The sequence below is a fragment of the Palaemon carinicauda genome, chromosome 13 (assembly GCF_036898095.1).
Source record: "Palaemon carinicauda isolate YSFRI2023 chromosome 13, ASM3689809v2, whole genome shotgun sequence".
Lineage (NCBI taxonomy): Eukaryota > Metazoa > Arthropoda > Malacostraca > Decapoda > Palaemonidae > Palaemon > Palaemon carinicauda.
Genome location: NC_090737.1, coordinates 41,941,895 through 41,957,438, shown reverse-complemented (window position 1 = coordinate 41,957,438; position 15,544 = coordinate 41,941,895). Strand labels below are relative to the sequence as shown.

General features: G+C 42.1%; 1 long non-coding RNA gene across 1 annotated transcript in view; it reads right to left on the bottom strand.

Annotated features, from left to right (window-relative positions):
- Nucleotides 1–13,310, bottom strand: part of LOC137651939 (uncharacterized) — a 255,239-nt gene extending 241,929 nt beyond the window's left edge. The window contains exon 1 of the long non-coding RNA XR_011046138.1: nt 13,212–13,310. This is a non-coding gene — a long non-coding RNA (uncharacterized lncRNA). The remainder of the gene's footprint in view (nt 1–13,211) is intronic.
- Nucleotides 13,311–15,544: the final 2,234 nt, after the last annotated feature.

Genomic DNA, 15,544 nt, shown 5'->3' with positions numbered 1-15,544 from the left:
TGGACGGAGAGGTATAACAGTTCAATTTTGTTGGGTTCCAGCACATGTAGGTGTGTCCGGGAATGAGAAGGCAGATTCACTGGCTAAGGAGGCTGCATCCGAGTTGCTGCCAAGAAGGTATCCCATTCCCTTAATGATTACTTACCTGACATCAAGAAATTGGTTTGCAATAAATGGCAACAGCAATGGGATAGTCAAGATGACAATAAAATGAGGGAAGTAACAAATGACATATCTCCTTGGAGGTATAATATGATGCCCCGAAAATGGGAGACGTCTCTTTGTTGTCTCCGTATTGGTCACACTCGGTTGACACATGAGTTTCTGCTGAAGGGCCAACACCAACCGTATTGTGACAACTGTTTAGTACCTCTAACAGTAAGGCATTTGTTGACCGAATGCCCCAATTATAACATCTTGCGGAATAGATATTTGTTTGAGGCTCGAGGTGAGGGTGGCAGGTTCATCCTTGCCAAGATTCTTGGAAATGATGTGTCCTACCATGCAAGTGGCATTTTTAGATTTCTTTCAGAAGCAGGTCTTCTGAAAAATATTTAACTTTTATGACATTCAATTTTTATGATTTTAATTGAATACTCTTTAATTTTTTATTTTATTTCATTTTTTACTTTTGTATACATAAATTAAATGTTACCGGCGTCAATGACCTTAGATGTCAGGATGCCTGAAAACTTTAAATCATTCATTCATTCAGTGCCGACAATCAACTGAGGGACTGCTAAATACTCCGAGGAGTGGTCTCTGTGAGGAACCTTTCCCGCAAACGGGAGAGGTGTCCTTCGTAGAAGAGACCCTCTTAATGAGAGAATGCCTTGATGAAGTCATTGAGCTTCAGCACGGCATTTCATTCCCTCGCTGAATCTTGGTGACGGGCAAGAGGGCTCTCGAACTTCGGGAAATTGCTCCCCCAGTTCGAATCTAAATTTCTCTCTTTCATCTTTTTCATCTTTTTCTTCTGCTTAATATTACTTCAACCTTTTCCTAATTTTATCAACTTTCTTTCATCTTGCTGTCCTATCTCTATGATTATTATTTTTCTTAGTTATATATAGTGTATATATATGTAGATGTGTGCATATATATATATATATATATATATATATATATATATATATATATATATATATATATATATATATATATATTTATTTGTTCATTTATTTATTTATCTATTTTTTTCTTTTATTTAAATGGCGTGGATATTTCCACCTTCGTTATTACTGCCTGCTTAGATGAATGGGAGATGGGATCACGGTTGGGAGGTATTCACATTCAAAGCTATATATGAGAGTATTGGATGATCTCAGCCATCACAAAGATGGTTTGGACCTTTTTGGCGGAACTACTCTCAAGGGTTGGGTCATCGGAATCCAGGGGGATCCAATCCTTGAGGTGGGACTCTTGGCTTTTGGCCGGAAGCCCATCATTACAGATATGGGGAGGATGATTCCATATTACCTTGGTCTCAGTCCTAACAGGCGGGTTTAGCTTACACCTGTGCCTCTATATCTGTTTTGATGCTATCCTTCGGGTAGGGTATGGAGTGGACCATCTGGGAAGTATACTCTCATTGTGCCGATAGTGGAGAATGCAAATTTCCTTTCCAATGTATGATACTTTCTTATAATTCTCAAGCAGGTAAACCAACAAAACAACAACAAAAAACATGAAAATCCCACCCTTAAATATGGACCCTTCAAATACTGACTCCCCATCCCCTGGATTTGCTGACTCCCCCCCGGCACTGTTGACGACTTCTGCTACTGTAATTAAGGAAAATTCTGTTGACGACCTTCGAACTAAAAAGGACCACTCTACTAATGTTAAAAAATCTAGCAATTTGGGTAACACAGGGAAACTACGATTCCTTCATGTTTCCCAAATCCCATTAGAGACAAATTATGATGATATATATAGAGCATTTGAGTGCTATGGATTGATAAAGGAAATAAGGATGAGACTTGGAGATGAAAAATGGGACTCTTGGATATCTTTTGAAAGTCATGATGAAGCGTTTAATGCCATAAGTAATATTAGTAGTATCAAAATCAACGAATTGAACATCATGGGAGCTCTTTGTGATAAGGTCCCAAAGGAATTGGATGTGTACAAACCTGCTGATTGGTTTGAAAAAGATAGAAATGTACCCATGCCTTCACAGAGAAAACCCAAACCACCAATGTGGCTCTTAGCTGAACCTAAAGGGATAATAGGGAATTATTTTAAGATATGTAAGTTTATCCAAAAAAAAAGTAGAAACCATAGCACCTGGAGATATATCTCGTTTTGGGAAGAATAGTTATCTCATCCATGCCAAATCTTCGACTCAGTCTGCAATACTATCTAACTTACAGACAGGCAGTGATGAAATTACATTGGAAATGAAACCTCATCTAAATTTTAGTTATGGAAGGGGAGTGGTCTTTAATAAGGACCTGTACGAATTTACAGAGAAGGAGATACTTTCTATGTGTCCATTAAATGTATGGAAAGTGCATAAGGTTCCTGGAACTTCAATGATTATACTTACTTTCCAGGATGCTGATATACCTTTCCATATTTTTATTGAAAATGAAAGAATTAAAGTTCGGCCTTTCAAACAAAAGCCCCTGCAATGTTTTAATTGTTTTAAATTTGAACACCCATCCAAAGTTTGCAAAAATGGAAAAATGTGTGGTATTTGCTCCAAAACTTATCATGGAGAATGGAAACTTGAGGCCAGGTGTTCAAATGGCAATTTGAATCATAAATCAACTGATAGGAGATGCGAACTGTATAAGTTGGAGGAAGCTGCCCTAAACAAATCAAGTTTAGATCACATAAGTGTGGGACATGCAAAAAGACTGTTGAATAAATCAACCAGCTATGCAAAGGCCTTAAAATCAAAGGTAAATTTACCACAGGAGACATCAACCCCACCTAGCACTGCCAGTAATCCTAAGAAAAGAAATACAACCTCTGATAATAAAGTACTGCATGACAAGGTAATCATATTGCCTTCTGAGGCTCTGCCACAGTGTATTAAAAATGGGTCATTGCCCATTTCTGTACAGCCTTCGTCCCTCATTACCAACAATAGTACTAACCTCTCCCAGGCCATGTCCTTGCCTGATTTGATGGAGATCCCACCTGACACCAAGTTACCAGGTGCACCTGTATTGGGGAAGGTGCAAAAACCTGGTAGCTCAAAACCTACTAATCGGAAAAGAGAGAGACCTCCATCTCTCTCACCCCCTTCCATAAGAAATATCAAAATCACGTCAAATAAATATGATGATTTGTCTGTTGATATTTCTGATCTGGAAGTCAATTTAAATAAATCGGAAATTCAAGTGGAGGTCCACCAACCTCCTCAACAATCAGATCAAAAAGGCAAAAAGAAAATCATAAATGCTAAACTCAATCTGTCAAGACCCTCTTTAATAAAACCACCTAAAAATAGTGTTAGATCAAAAACTGCTAATGGGAAGACTCCATCCAAGGGGTCTACCAAATTATAAACCATAGTTTTTTCCTCCATTTTGCAATGGAATTGTCAGGGTTTAAGGGCCAAATATGAAGAACTTAAGCTCCTTATTCATGAGCATTCCCCCATAATTATTTGTCTACAGGAGAGCAAACTTGATCATAATACCCCTTGTCCTCGCGAAATATTAGTTATAGGACACAATATGATCACCAAGTGGGGAGCCATGGCGGAAGTCTCGTATACGTTCGTCGAGATGTTCCCCAAGTTTCTCTGTCTATTCGTACACCTCTGCAGGCAGTGGTTGTACAGATTGACATAGGGCGAAAATATACAATTTGTTCTCTGTACTTGCCTCCAAATGATAACATTTTGTATGATAACTTAGTGGAGGTGATTCAACAACTCCCTCAACCTTTTCTTTTACTTGGAGATTTGAATGGTAGACATCCTTTGTGGGGTGATGTTTTAGCAAACACGAGGGGAAATATCATATCATCAATTGTGGAAAATGGAGATGTGGGACTCCTTAATACAGGAGAGCCCACACACTTTCATGTCCAGACAGGTACCTTGTCATGTATTGACCTATCAATCGTAAGCTCTAATGCCTTCTCGACTTCGATTGGAGAACATTAGATGATTGGCATACTAGTGATCATGCACCAATCATTATAAACACCAACAATGGTCCACCTTTACAGGGATCGCCACGATGGAATCTTAACAAGGCGGACTGGGATAAATTTCGTGAGCTAAGCGAAATTGAGGGGGATGCAGGACAGGTTGAAAATATCGATGATGCCATAGACTTACTGAATGGAACTCTCCATACAGCATGAGTCAATTCAATTCCCAAAACAACAGGGTTATTCAAACGACGACCAGTCCCATGGTGGTCTTCAGAACTAACTGACCTCCACAGAGCCACAAGAAGATCTCTTAACACGATTGCGTAGACGCAGAACTGATGAGAATTTAATTACGTACAAGAAATGTAGAGCACAGTTCCGTCGTGCCATGAAAGAAGCAAGGCGCCAGTCATGGATGTCTTTTGTTTCCTCCATTAACAGTAGAACACCACCATTTTCTGTGTGGAGGAAAGTAAAAAAGATAGCTGGCAAATTCACCCCCAACCCACCACCAGTGTTGAAGGTGAATGGCCAGTATGTAACTGAAGCAAATGATGTTAGCAATGCCCTGGCTAATCATTTTTCAAATGTATCCAGCAAGTGTGAAGGAGCCCCTGGTCACCAGTATAGGAGCACTGAAGAAAAGAAAATTTTAAATTTTGCAACAAGAAGGGAAGAGTCGTATAATTCTCCTTTCACTGAAAGAGAATTTGATTCCGCACTTGCTCATTGCAATGATACAGCCCCTGGACCCGATGGAATTCCATATGCAATGATTAAGCATGTACATTTCAATAAAAAGCTATTTATTTTAAGCATTATTAATAGAATATGGCATGAAGGGCCAACACCAACCGTATTGTGACGACTGTTTAGTACCTCTAACAGTAAGGCATTTTTGACCAAATGCCCCAATTATAACAACTTAAGGAATAGATATTTGTTTGAGGCTCGAGGTGAGGGTGGCAGGTTCATCCTTGCCAAGATTCTTGGAAATGATGTGTTCTACCATGCAAGTGGCATTTTTAGATTTATTTCAGAAGCAGGTCTTCTGAAAAATATTTAACTTTTATGACATTCAACATTTATGATTTTAATTGAATACTCTTTTATTTTTTATTTTATTTTATTTTTTATTTTTGTATACATAAATTAAATGTTACCGGCGTCAATGACCTTAGATGTCAGGATGCATGAAAACTTTAAATCAATCAATCGTAGAAGAGACTTAGAGACACCGTAGGCTAAAACGCTGGAGAGCGCCAGTGCGCTATCTCAGGAACCCCAACGATGTGCGCAAAATGCGCAGGGAACGTTGGTAGCAGCCTAACTAGATACTGGAACAGGGTGTCTCTGAAGGCAGACTCAGGAACAGCAGGAACAGCAGTCGGGCGCAAGCGCGTAAGGGAACGTTGGCGCACAGGTGATACCTGGCACTTAAGGGACTTACTCAAGGTGTGAGAAAGTCTCTCCTGCCCCGAAGGGAGGAGCCCGTTAGATAACAGGGGCGTGGGCGCCCAAGGCGCGTCTGCAGTCAGGAACGGATACAGCAGGCAACAGGTACACTGAGGAGTAGTTGCAAGACCCCGAAGGGTCAACGCAACGAGAAACCGAAGTTTCTCCGTCACTAATCACCGAAGTGTAGAAGTGACTAAAGATACGAGAGCCCGAGGGAACTGCGTAACTAAAGCTCTGAGACCCCGAAGGGTCAGGGGAAAAAGAGAAACCGAAGTTTCCCTGTCACTAAACACCGAAGTGCTAGTGACTGACCAGCAAGCTGTTGACGACAGGAACAAACCTCCGAAGAAATAGCGACTCAGTCCTGAGAAGCTATCGTAGGTGTAGTACGGAGTAAAAGGTGAACGACTGAAGAGAAGGACCGGTCTCCACGAAATAGTGACTCAGTCCTGAGAAGCTATCGTAGGCGTAGTACGGAGTAAGAGGTGAACGACCTCAAGAGAAGGGCCGGTCTCCACGAAAGGCAACCATGGTGGCCTAGTAGTGCAAGGCCGTGATCACGAAAAGATCGTGGTGGCCTAAGCCAGCGAAACTCTAGCAGACGTACACAATACACACCGCACAACACCGAAAGCAAAGGAAACTTACATTTTCTATACACAAAAATATATATAAACATCAGTAATGTTTAAATATATCCAGTATAAGAAAAGGTAAGTTAAAAGACAAAACAATAATGGCCGTCAAGAGAGGATAGGAGAGGAGGCCTCCGAACACTATCCGAGACAAAAGTAAAGTGGAGTATTCTCCGGTGTGTGTGAGGGGGAGGGGTAGCTAGCTACCCCTCCCTACCCCCCCGCTAACTAGCGGTGGGGTAGGAAACCCTCGTTAAAACTTTATGGCTCGTCATCGGCTGCGCCGAAGTAATCACCCCATGTAAATAGCGTGGTTTGTATTCAGTTACGGAACAACTTTAAATCAATCAATCAATCCCAGAGAGACAAACTGTTCGAGCGAGGAGAGGGTTCCCAGCAACCTCATCCAATCCCTCGCTGAGCACTTCTGTCTTTCCAGGAATTCCTGAACCTTCCCGAGGTACCTGGTCTGCCTTTCCTGGGAGGGAGAAGCCCGAAAACGAACCAAGTCCAGAACTATCCCCAAATAAAGAATTGTCTGACCCGGTTCGGTCTGGGACTTCTCCTTGTTGATGACAAGACCCAGTTCCTGAGCCATCATAAAAATCTTGCGTAGGTCTTCCAGACATTTTTCCTTCGACCGGGATCTTATCAACCAGTCGTCCAGATATAAAGATACTCTTATCCCCTCTTGGTTAAGCCATCCTGCCACGTTCGCCATCACCCTGGTGAAGACTTAAGGAACAGTGCTGAGGCTAAAGCAAAGAGCCTTGAACTGGAAACACTTGCCCTGGATCATAAATCTTAGGAACTTCCTCGAAGTCGGATGGATGGGGATGTGAAAGTAAGCATCCTGTAAATCCAGAGACACCATCCAGTCCCCTGGACGTACTGCTGCCAGCACCGACTGAGTCGTCTCGATGGTAAATTTTGTCTTTTCCACAAAGACGTTCAGAGCGCTGACATCTAGAACTGGTCTCCATCTACCCGAGCTCTTGGGTACCAGAAACAGGTGATTGTAGAAACCTGGGGAAGAGTTCCAGAACTGGCTCTATCGCTCCCTTCTCCAGCATCTGTTTCACCAGATCCAGTAGAGCCTCTTGTTTCCTGACGTCCGAGTACTGCGCCACCAAGGCTAGAGGTGTATTTGAAAGCGGAGGCTTTTTCAAGAGGGGGATCTTGTATCCCTCCTTGATGACCGAGAGGGACCAGGCGTCCGCTCCTCTTTTCTTCCAAGCCTGCCAAAAAAGTGAGTCTTGCTCCTACCGCTGTCTGGAGGACTTGAGCTTCATCTCCTGGAGCGGGACCTAAACGAACCCCTATTCATTCTACCGCCCGTCTCCTGCCTTCTTCCCCTGAAGTCTGTTCTCATCGGAGCTCTACCTCAAAAGGGCTGCTGAAGCTTCCTTTTCTCTCTCTTCAATGACGAAGGAACCGCTTGTAAAGGCTTCCTTGCAGAGCTTGTGTGGCCTCTTGTTCTAGTGAAAGGGTAATGTCCCTGACAAGGGACTCAGGAAAAAGGTGCTCCGAGAGAGGGGCGTAAAGGAGCTCGGTCTTCTGCGCAACTGTAACTGCTCTAGAAGTGAAGGAACTTAAAAGGGCCCTCTTCTTTAAAACTCCTGCAGTAAATGAGGAACCCAACTCATTTGACCCATCCCTAAGAGCCTTGTCCATGGAGGCCATAATACTAGTAAGGTCTTCTGTATCTTCCAACCGTTCTGTTTTCCTGGCCAGCGTACCCAGAGACCAGTCCAAAAAACTGAAGACTTCGAAGGCTCGGAAAATTCCCTTGACGAGGTGGTCAAACTCAGACATAGACCACATTACCTTCGCCGAGTTAAGGGCATGTCTTCTGGAAGAGTCAAAATTGCCAGAGATATCCCCCTGGGAGGAGGCAGGCACTCCCAGGCCCAGAGCATCTCCAGTTTCGTACCATATGTCCGCCTTAGACGCAAGTCTAGCTTGTGGAAACGAGAAGGTGGTCTTGACCGTTTGCCCTCGCTCCTTCAGCCAGTCATCCACTCTAGCGAGAGCCTTCCTAGCACAGATGGACAGCTTCATTTTGATGAAAGCCAACTGCTTTTTGGCCTTCTTCCTGCTAAACTGCGACTGAGGAGAACGAGGAGCAGCAGGTTGAAACTCCTCCCCATAAAGCGCAAGGAGGAAGCGAGAGAAAACCTTATAATCTGCAGCCGCATTAGCAGGCTTATCCTCATCATCTGAGATATCCTCTAGATCTTGCCCTACTTCCAACTCAGTCTCTCTTTGGGCTGCAGGGAGGTTGCTTTAACAAGCCGATCAGTTTCCAATTGCTCATCTGCGCCCAAGAAAAGCAAATCATCGGATGCGTCCTGACACCGAGGAACGCGTGCGTCCTGGCGCCGCGCGCTGGAGGCATCCTGTCGCGCGATAGAAGCGTCCTTAAGGCAGGAGGAGGATGTGTCCTGGCGCCGAGAGCTGGAAGCGTCCTTGAGACGTAAGCTGCATGCGTACTGGCGTTGTGAAGCGGAAGCGTCCTGGCTTCGCAAGCGAGACAGTAGCGTCCTGACGACAAGAATCGTAAGCATCCTGGCGGCATGTCGAGGAAGAAAAAGCGCGGTACCGCGCTCTAGACGAATCGCGCCGCGGTTCCCTGGGAGAGGAGTGACACTGTTTGTCCTGCAAGGGAGAGGTACTCCGTTCCCTCTTAGAGGCAGATTTCTTAATCGGTAAGTGTCGTCCTTACGCCTGCTTGACTGGGAGAAAGGGTGGCTAAAAGCTTGCACCAGAGAAGACAGCTGCGTCTGCATAACTTTCATAAAAGACTTCGCGACTGCTGCTGGATCCTGCGTTTCCGAAGGCGATGGCTGCCGAGTAACGCTGGTCGAAGGAGAAGGGTCTCTCGTCACTTAAAAGAAGAAGAGAATCTTCCTTCCTTCCATATCTAGGCTTTGACCTCTTCCTTGGAATGGCGTCCCAGTCATCCTCGGAAGGAAAAGGTTCTGGGCTACTCGATAAGGGAGAGCGGGAACGGGTCTGGTCAGCTTGTTTCCACCTCCTATTGGTCAGTCTCGAAGTTTCATACTGCCATTTGCGTCTAGGCGAGGGGCTCGGGGAAGACACCATCACTTCCGACACTCCTTTTCCGTGGCGGTCATGAGCAGTCTGGGAAAACGCAACAAGACTGCCTGAGGCGACGGCTGACCGAAGATGCGTACCTCTCACTCCCTTGCGGCCGTCGACATACCTTCTCCCTTGATCCTGGGAGCTTAGTAGAGGTCTAGACCTAGGGAAGTGACAGGTTCAATCAGTCGCCACCTCCACTGCACTTTCACAAGCACTAATTACACCCTCACTCTTACCTTTAAAGGATGAAAGCTGGTCTTTAATAGGGTCTTTAATAGCCTTCAACTCAGCCGCCATCCTGGCGTACCGAGTGTCATCCGTAGCTACAGTTCCTGTAGAAGGGGCAGGAGTTACTACCTCAGGAGAAGGTTCAACTTCTACAGAGGAAATAATTAAGGGATCAAATGAAATATCTAAACTAAGCTCACAAGCAGATTTAGATTTAGATCTCGAAGCCCTCCTGGCTTTATCTAACTCTAACTTACGCACATAGCGTTTCATACTTAACCATTCCTTCTCGCTCAAAATCTCACATTCCTTGCACCCATTATCAAGCGCACAATCAAAACCCCTGCACTTCAAAAACAGTATGACGGTCTACCGAAACTTTTGGTAACCTCACCTTGCATACCTCATTTACACAAACACGAAAATGAAGTTTATCAGTCATCGTAAACAAACAAATAGTTAAAGAATAATAACAAATGCGATTGCCAAAACCCCAAATCAATGTACGTCACCAAAAAAGAAGTCCAGTACAGCAACACAGGGAAAAGCGAACGAAAAACTCCAATGGCGGACCAACAATGTTGTCAGTCCAACCGGCAGAGATGATCTGAGGAACAGAAAACGGGAATGATTCCAGGTACCACCCTGTAAGGGTTGTTAACCACCTAACCACACAACCACCACACGGCAGTTGCCGCGAGTTTTGAATAATTCTGCCGGACGTCAGAGACTCTAACTACATATATATAACTGCCAGGTAAGTTCTATTCATAAAAAATCCAGGTTAAATAGCGAGAGAATATCCAACGATGTCGCCGGCAATGGCGGCAGGGAAGATCTGAGGATTCATGGAATGGTTCCAGATACCTCGCGAAAGGGCGCGCTGGTGGTACACCTGGCAACTTAATCTGCGATTGCCGCGAGTTTTGAATTTCTGCTGGACGTCAGGGACTAAAGCTATATTTATATAACCACCGGGTAAGTCTGATGTTTAAAAAGACAAAAATTAATGGCAGTCCACAATAGGCGAGGAGGAAGAGCGGTAACAACCGCTCTCCATCCGAGCCAAAAGTAAAGTGACTAAATCACAGTTGTATGAACGGGAGTGGTAGCAAGCTACCCCCCTACCCCACGCTAACTAGTGGTGTGGGTGGTTAACCCTCCTCAAATTTTAAGGGCTCGTCATTTCAGCTCTGCCGAAAGTATAACCCCTAATAAATAGCGTGGTTTGTATTCCAGTTACGGAACAACTTAGTTTACCCCTCGGAGGATGATTAGGAACGGGGGAAACTAAGTCGGCAGTAACCGCTGTAGAATCTGGAGTGGCAGAGGAGACGGATGAAATCGCATGAGACACACCAACATCGACAAGGGCCTGGGGATCTACCTCTGACGGCGACGATGATTGCTTAACAGATGCACCCATGCGGATGAACTGCAGTAAAGGCTTCCTTGGAGGGCGGACCCGTAAGCCCCAAGGAAGATCAAATCTGTAAGAGGAGAGTTAGTGACAAGGCCTCACCCACCCAGGGGAAGAGGTGGGGCTGTTTCACTAGGGGAAGCAACATCATCTCTCAAGACCCAGGATTGGTTGATAATGACTTGGTCTACGCTACTACTCGACGGTCTCTCGTAAGAGACCAAACGAGTAGGAGCTTCAGAGGAGGGTTGGGCGATGGAAGAAGAGGCCTTGGGTTTTTCTTCCTTCAAAGAAGCCTTTGAAGGAGAAATATCCCGCATGGACTTCTTCTTCCGCCGTCGCGCAAACCTCTCCTATTGGGAGGAAGACCACTCCCTACACTTATTAACACTATCACACCATTAACCTCTGCAGGCAGGACAAAGGGTGGGAGGATTAGTCTCCACCGTTGACATATGTGTCCCACAAGGGCGGCCGGAGAGTCCAGAGCAGGTGCGCATGGTCACAGAAGACAACTTCACACACACAGACTTAGAAAAAAGAAAAAACAAAAGTTGTTAATGGCTGCCAATATTCGGCGAGGATGAAGAGCGGCAACGTCCGTTCATCATCCGAGCAGAAAGCAAAGTGAGCTCAATCACAGGTGTGTGAGGGGGAGCGGTAGCAAGCTACCCTCCCTATCCCCTGCTAACTAGCATAGCAAGCTACCCTCCCTATCCCCTGCTAACTAGCATAGCAAGCTACCCTCCCTACCCCCTGCTAACTAGTGGTCTGGGTAGTTAACCCTCGTTAAAAATTAATGGCTCGTCATTTCAGCTACGCCGAAAGTAATACCCCTATTAAATAGCGTGGTTTGTATTCCAGTTACGGAACAAACCCTGTTTCAGAAAAGGAGCTAGTTGGGAAACAAACACAGTATTGAGACTTGATCTTATAGTAAAGATAAGGATACGGTGGTCTAAGGTGAAGGGTTACAAAGAGGCTAGGCTGGTACACAGTGTAACTTACGGTGTTTTGAACATTATAGATGACAATATCTAGCACAAACCCAATAGCTTTTCAATTATGGTAATCGATCTTCCCCAATTCAAACCCTATGGAATTCTGCCAAGAATCATTATTGAAAACGTCCAAACCACCCTAAAGTACACCAAGTAACAGTCTTATTTTCTACAAACTATTTATTATGCTTTTCTATAATTTTAACTAAATATTTACCCAAAATCCTACTGCAAATCAATAGCATATAGGCAAACTATACAGGGTACTGAATACGACTATTTTAGGGGTATGATAGCCTATTGGAAACGTCCATAAATCAGTTGGAGTGGGATTCGAGACCTATCCAAGCTCGAAAGTTTCTGGTAGTGCTTGCAATCTCACCTTCCCTGTAAGCTAGGTAAGGACTGGGTCATCAGTAGCCATTGCCTGACCATCCCTGGCCCTAGCTTGGGTGGAGATGGGGCTTGGACGTTGATCATATAAATATAACGTCAATCTCTAGGGCATTCTCAGCGCCTCTGCCATTCATCTTCGACATTTAAACCTTCTACCACATTTTTAAAAATCTTATGATATGGTATCTTGAATGTTTACTGTAGTTGGCAAACAGCTAACATATAAAAGAAAAATCACTTAACCTCTCCTTGGTATAACTTTACCCTTGCATAAGTCAAAGATATTACAGTGTTCTATGTGTAAAAAAATGACACACTAAGTCAGTTTACGTAAATATGGTGAGGTACGAGAGGGACTTCACCATACTACCATAAGAAACGAAGATGCTCTTTCTAGAGGCGTAATGTCTTATTATTATTATTACTATTATTATTATTATCATTAATACTAACTAAACTACAACGTTAGTTGGAAAAGCAGGATACTATAAGCCCAAAGGCTCCAACATGGAAAATACTCCAGTGAAGAAAGGAAATAAGGGAATTGATAGAATAATGTGCCTGAGTGTACCTTCAAGCAAGAGAACTCTAACCAAAGCTAGTGTAAATATGAGTGTGTGTAAAGAATAAGCCAAACTATTCTGAATATGTGTAGACAACAGTTAAAACGGTACAGTAATGCTATTTTTGTAGGCAAAGGACCCATTAACTCTTACGACAGTACCTCGAACTGTTTGTCCCAGAATTTAACTGTGACACGGCTAACTGATTCACACAACAGCTTATTTAGTACAAGGATAACATATCATTATAAGATATATATGGTCAAATAGATAAAACAAACTATACCTATTAGTATTTTAGTAAAACTATTATTTGCTCCTGAATCCAACGTTATTCGTAACTCGACCAATCCCAATGACAGTCTAGTCTAGTGTAGTGATAAGTTGTAGCCTTTGTAACTGCAACCCTGTGTATTTGTTCTCACTTTTTCTATATTGGTTTAATTCGATGGAAATTTGTTTTCTGGCTTTCCAGTTTAATAATGTGTTTTGTTGGGTAACTTCCACCCTGTGTTGTTTTTCTTTTTTCCCCCCTTTTCTAATTTTGATTTAATTACCTTGCCATTTCTGACTTTCCATAATTTCCAAACGTTATTCCTATATTTAAATATGTTTTCCCCATTTACCATCTCAAACATTACCAAGCTTTTTGTTGTCCTAAATGGTTTCCCCATCTACTATCTCAAACATTATCTAGCTTTTTAATGTCTTAAATGTTTTCTCCATTTACTATCTCGAACATTATCAGGCTTTTTGTTGTTTTCTTTTTTTCTGTGTGGTTTCATTAGTAAAATACAATAATTTTATATGATATTTATGCTGTTTTTTTTTCTTTGTAATTTAATAAGATATGTATCAGAGTTTCTTCTTCCTTTTCGCATAATTTTACTCTTTTATCTGCATCTACAAATTTCTTCATCCATTACAGATCAGCTAGAGTTACCAAGTGCACTAAAAAGCAGCGACGAATCTTATCCAATTCCATATTTTATTTTCTATCTCAATGTGGTTTTCATCTAGAGTAAAAATTTACCTTCCTGACTTCTTTATATTTTTCTCTCATATTTTTAGACTGGTAATTTTATTCATTTAGATCTTTTACGTTGATGAGGTCTGGATATTCAAGATCATAACCTGATATTTTGCTTGATTACTTTAGCTAATTTCATATGTTGTTTTTCGAACATATCAAGAAATATTTCTTTCACAGTTGTCGTTCATGATATATTTCACATTGTGGAAAATTTATTCCGTGACTCCCCCCCCCCCCCCCATATACAACAGACATTGAAAATCTCTGTGAGATATGAGCGCCACCACTCAGCACGTCATCACAGAAAATGTATCGGATGCTGTAGTTTCAATCATTCTTATGCATACGCACAGATTCCATTGTCAAGATCATTGATTATAATTACTGGATTTGTCATTACTAGTATCAGCGCAGTGGCCAGGTGCTACTTCACCTCCTAAATAATACAATGCACCCACTGAGGTGCTGCAGCTGGACATGTAGTTAGTTGAATGATAGACAATGTCGCAAAGAGCGGGAAATGGTGTAGCGGTGCTTATGTTGGTATTTTGCTCTAGAATCTATCCGTTGGTAACATTTTGTAGATGTTTCTTTTTGACTTCCCAACTAGAATTTTCCACATATATCCAGTGACTTTTCAATTAGTCTAATTACTTTTTCGTGAAGTCTTTGCTCTTTTCGTTGAAGTTCTCTTTCTATGGAAACCATTTCTTGATATCTCCTCTCCACCAAGCACAACATAAGACATTTTCTGCCTCAATTACGACTTGAAATTCCTCTTGTCCGTCGACATCCATAACTCGGTTTGTCCAGATTGCCCAGCATTTATAGCCAGACTGGAGCTCTTGGCACAAGGCACTAGCCCCTAAATCCATATCTTGTGGATAAACCTCATCACTTATCTTCATTTCATTAACGGAAATTTTTTTTTCTTTTAATTCCATCCATTCAGTGTTATGGCTTTATAATGAAAAGTATCCCCTTGATATACTGATGTATATATTCAGTTTTATATTTTATAATTGCTTGTAGTTTTTTATCTTATTTGAGATAATTTTGCTCTATTTGTAATCTTACCAATAGATTTTCTTGCGAACTTTTGGATTTTTAGTTACCTTAATTTTGAGTTGGTTTTCCTAAATTGAATGTTTTTTTTTTTTTAAGATATCTTTTTATTTACTTATATGTTTCCTTGTGGACTTCTATATTTAATCAATTCAAATTGTATGTTTGTTTTGAAGGCTTTATCTTTCTTGAGAAATGTTTAAAGTTTCTTTATTTTACTGGTATAGCCTACTGTAGCATATATATATATATATATATATATATATATATATATATATATATATATATATATATATATATATACATACATACATACATACATACATACTCAAAGGACTTGTGAAGCTTTACATATATGAGATATACTTTGAAACTTTTTCTCTAACTCTCTGATGTTACACTCTCTCGGGAATCCAGTAGACCCTTTTTTTAAGTTATCCTTAACTATAAAATTTTTTTATGAAGTTTACGTGGTTCGAACTCAGGTCTCTCAAATCGCTAGCTCAGTATCATAACTATAG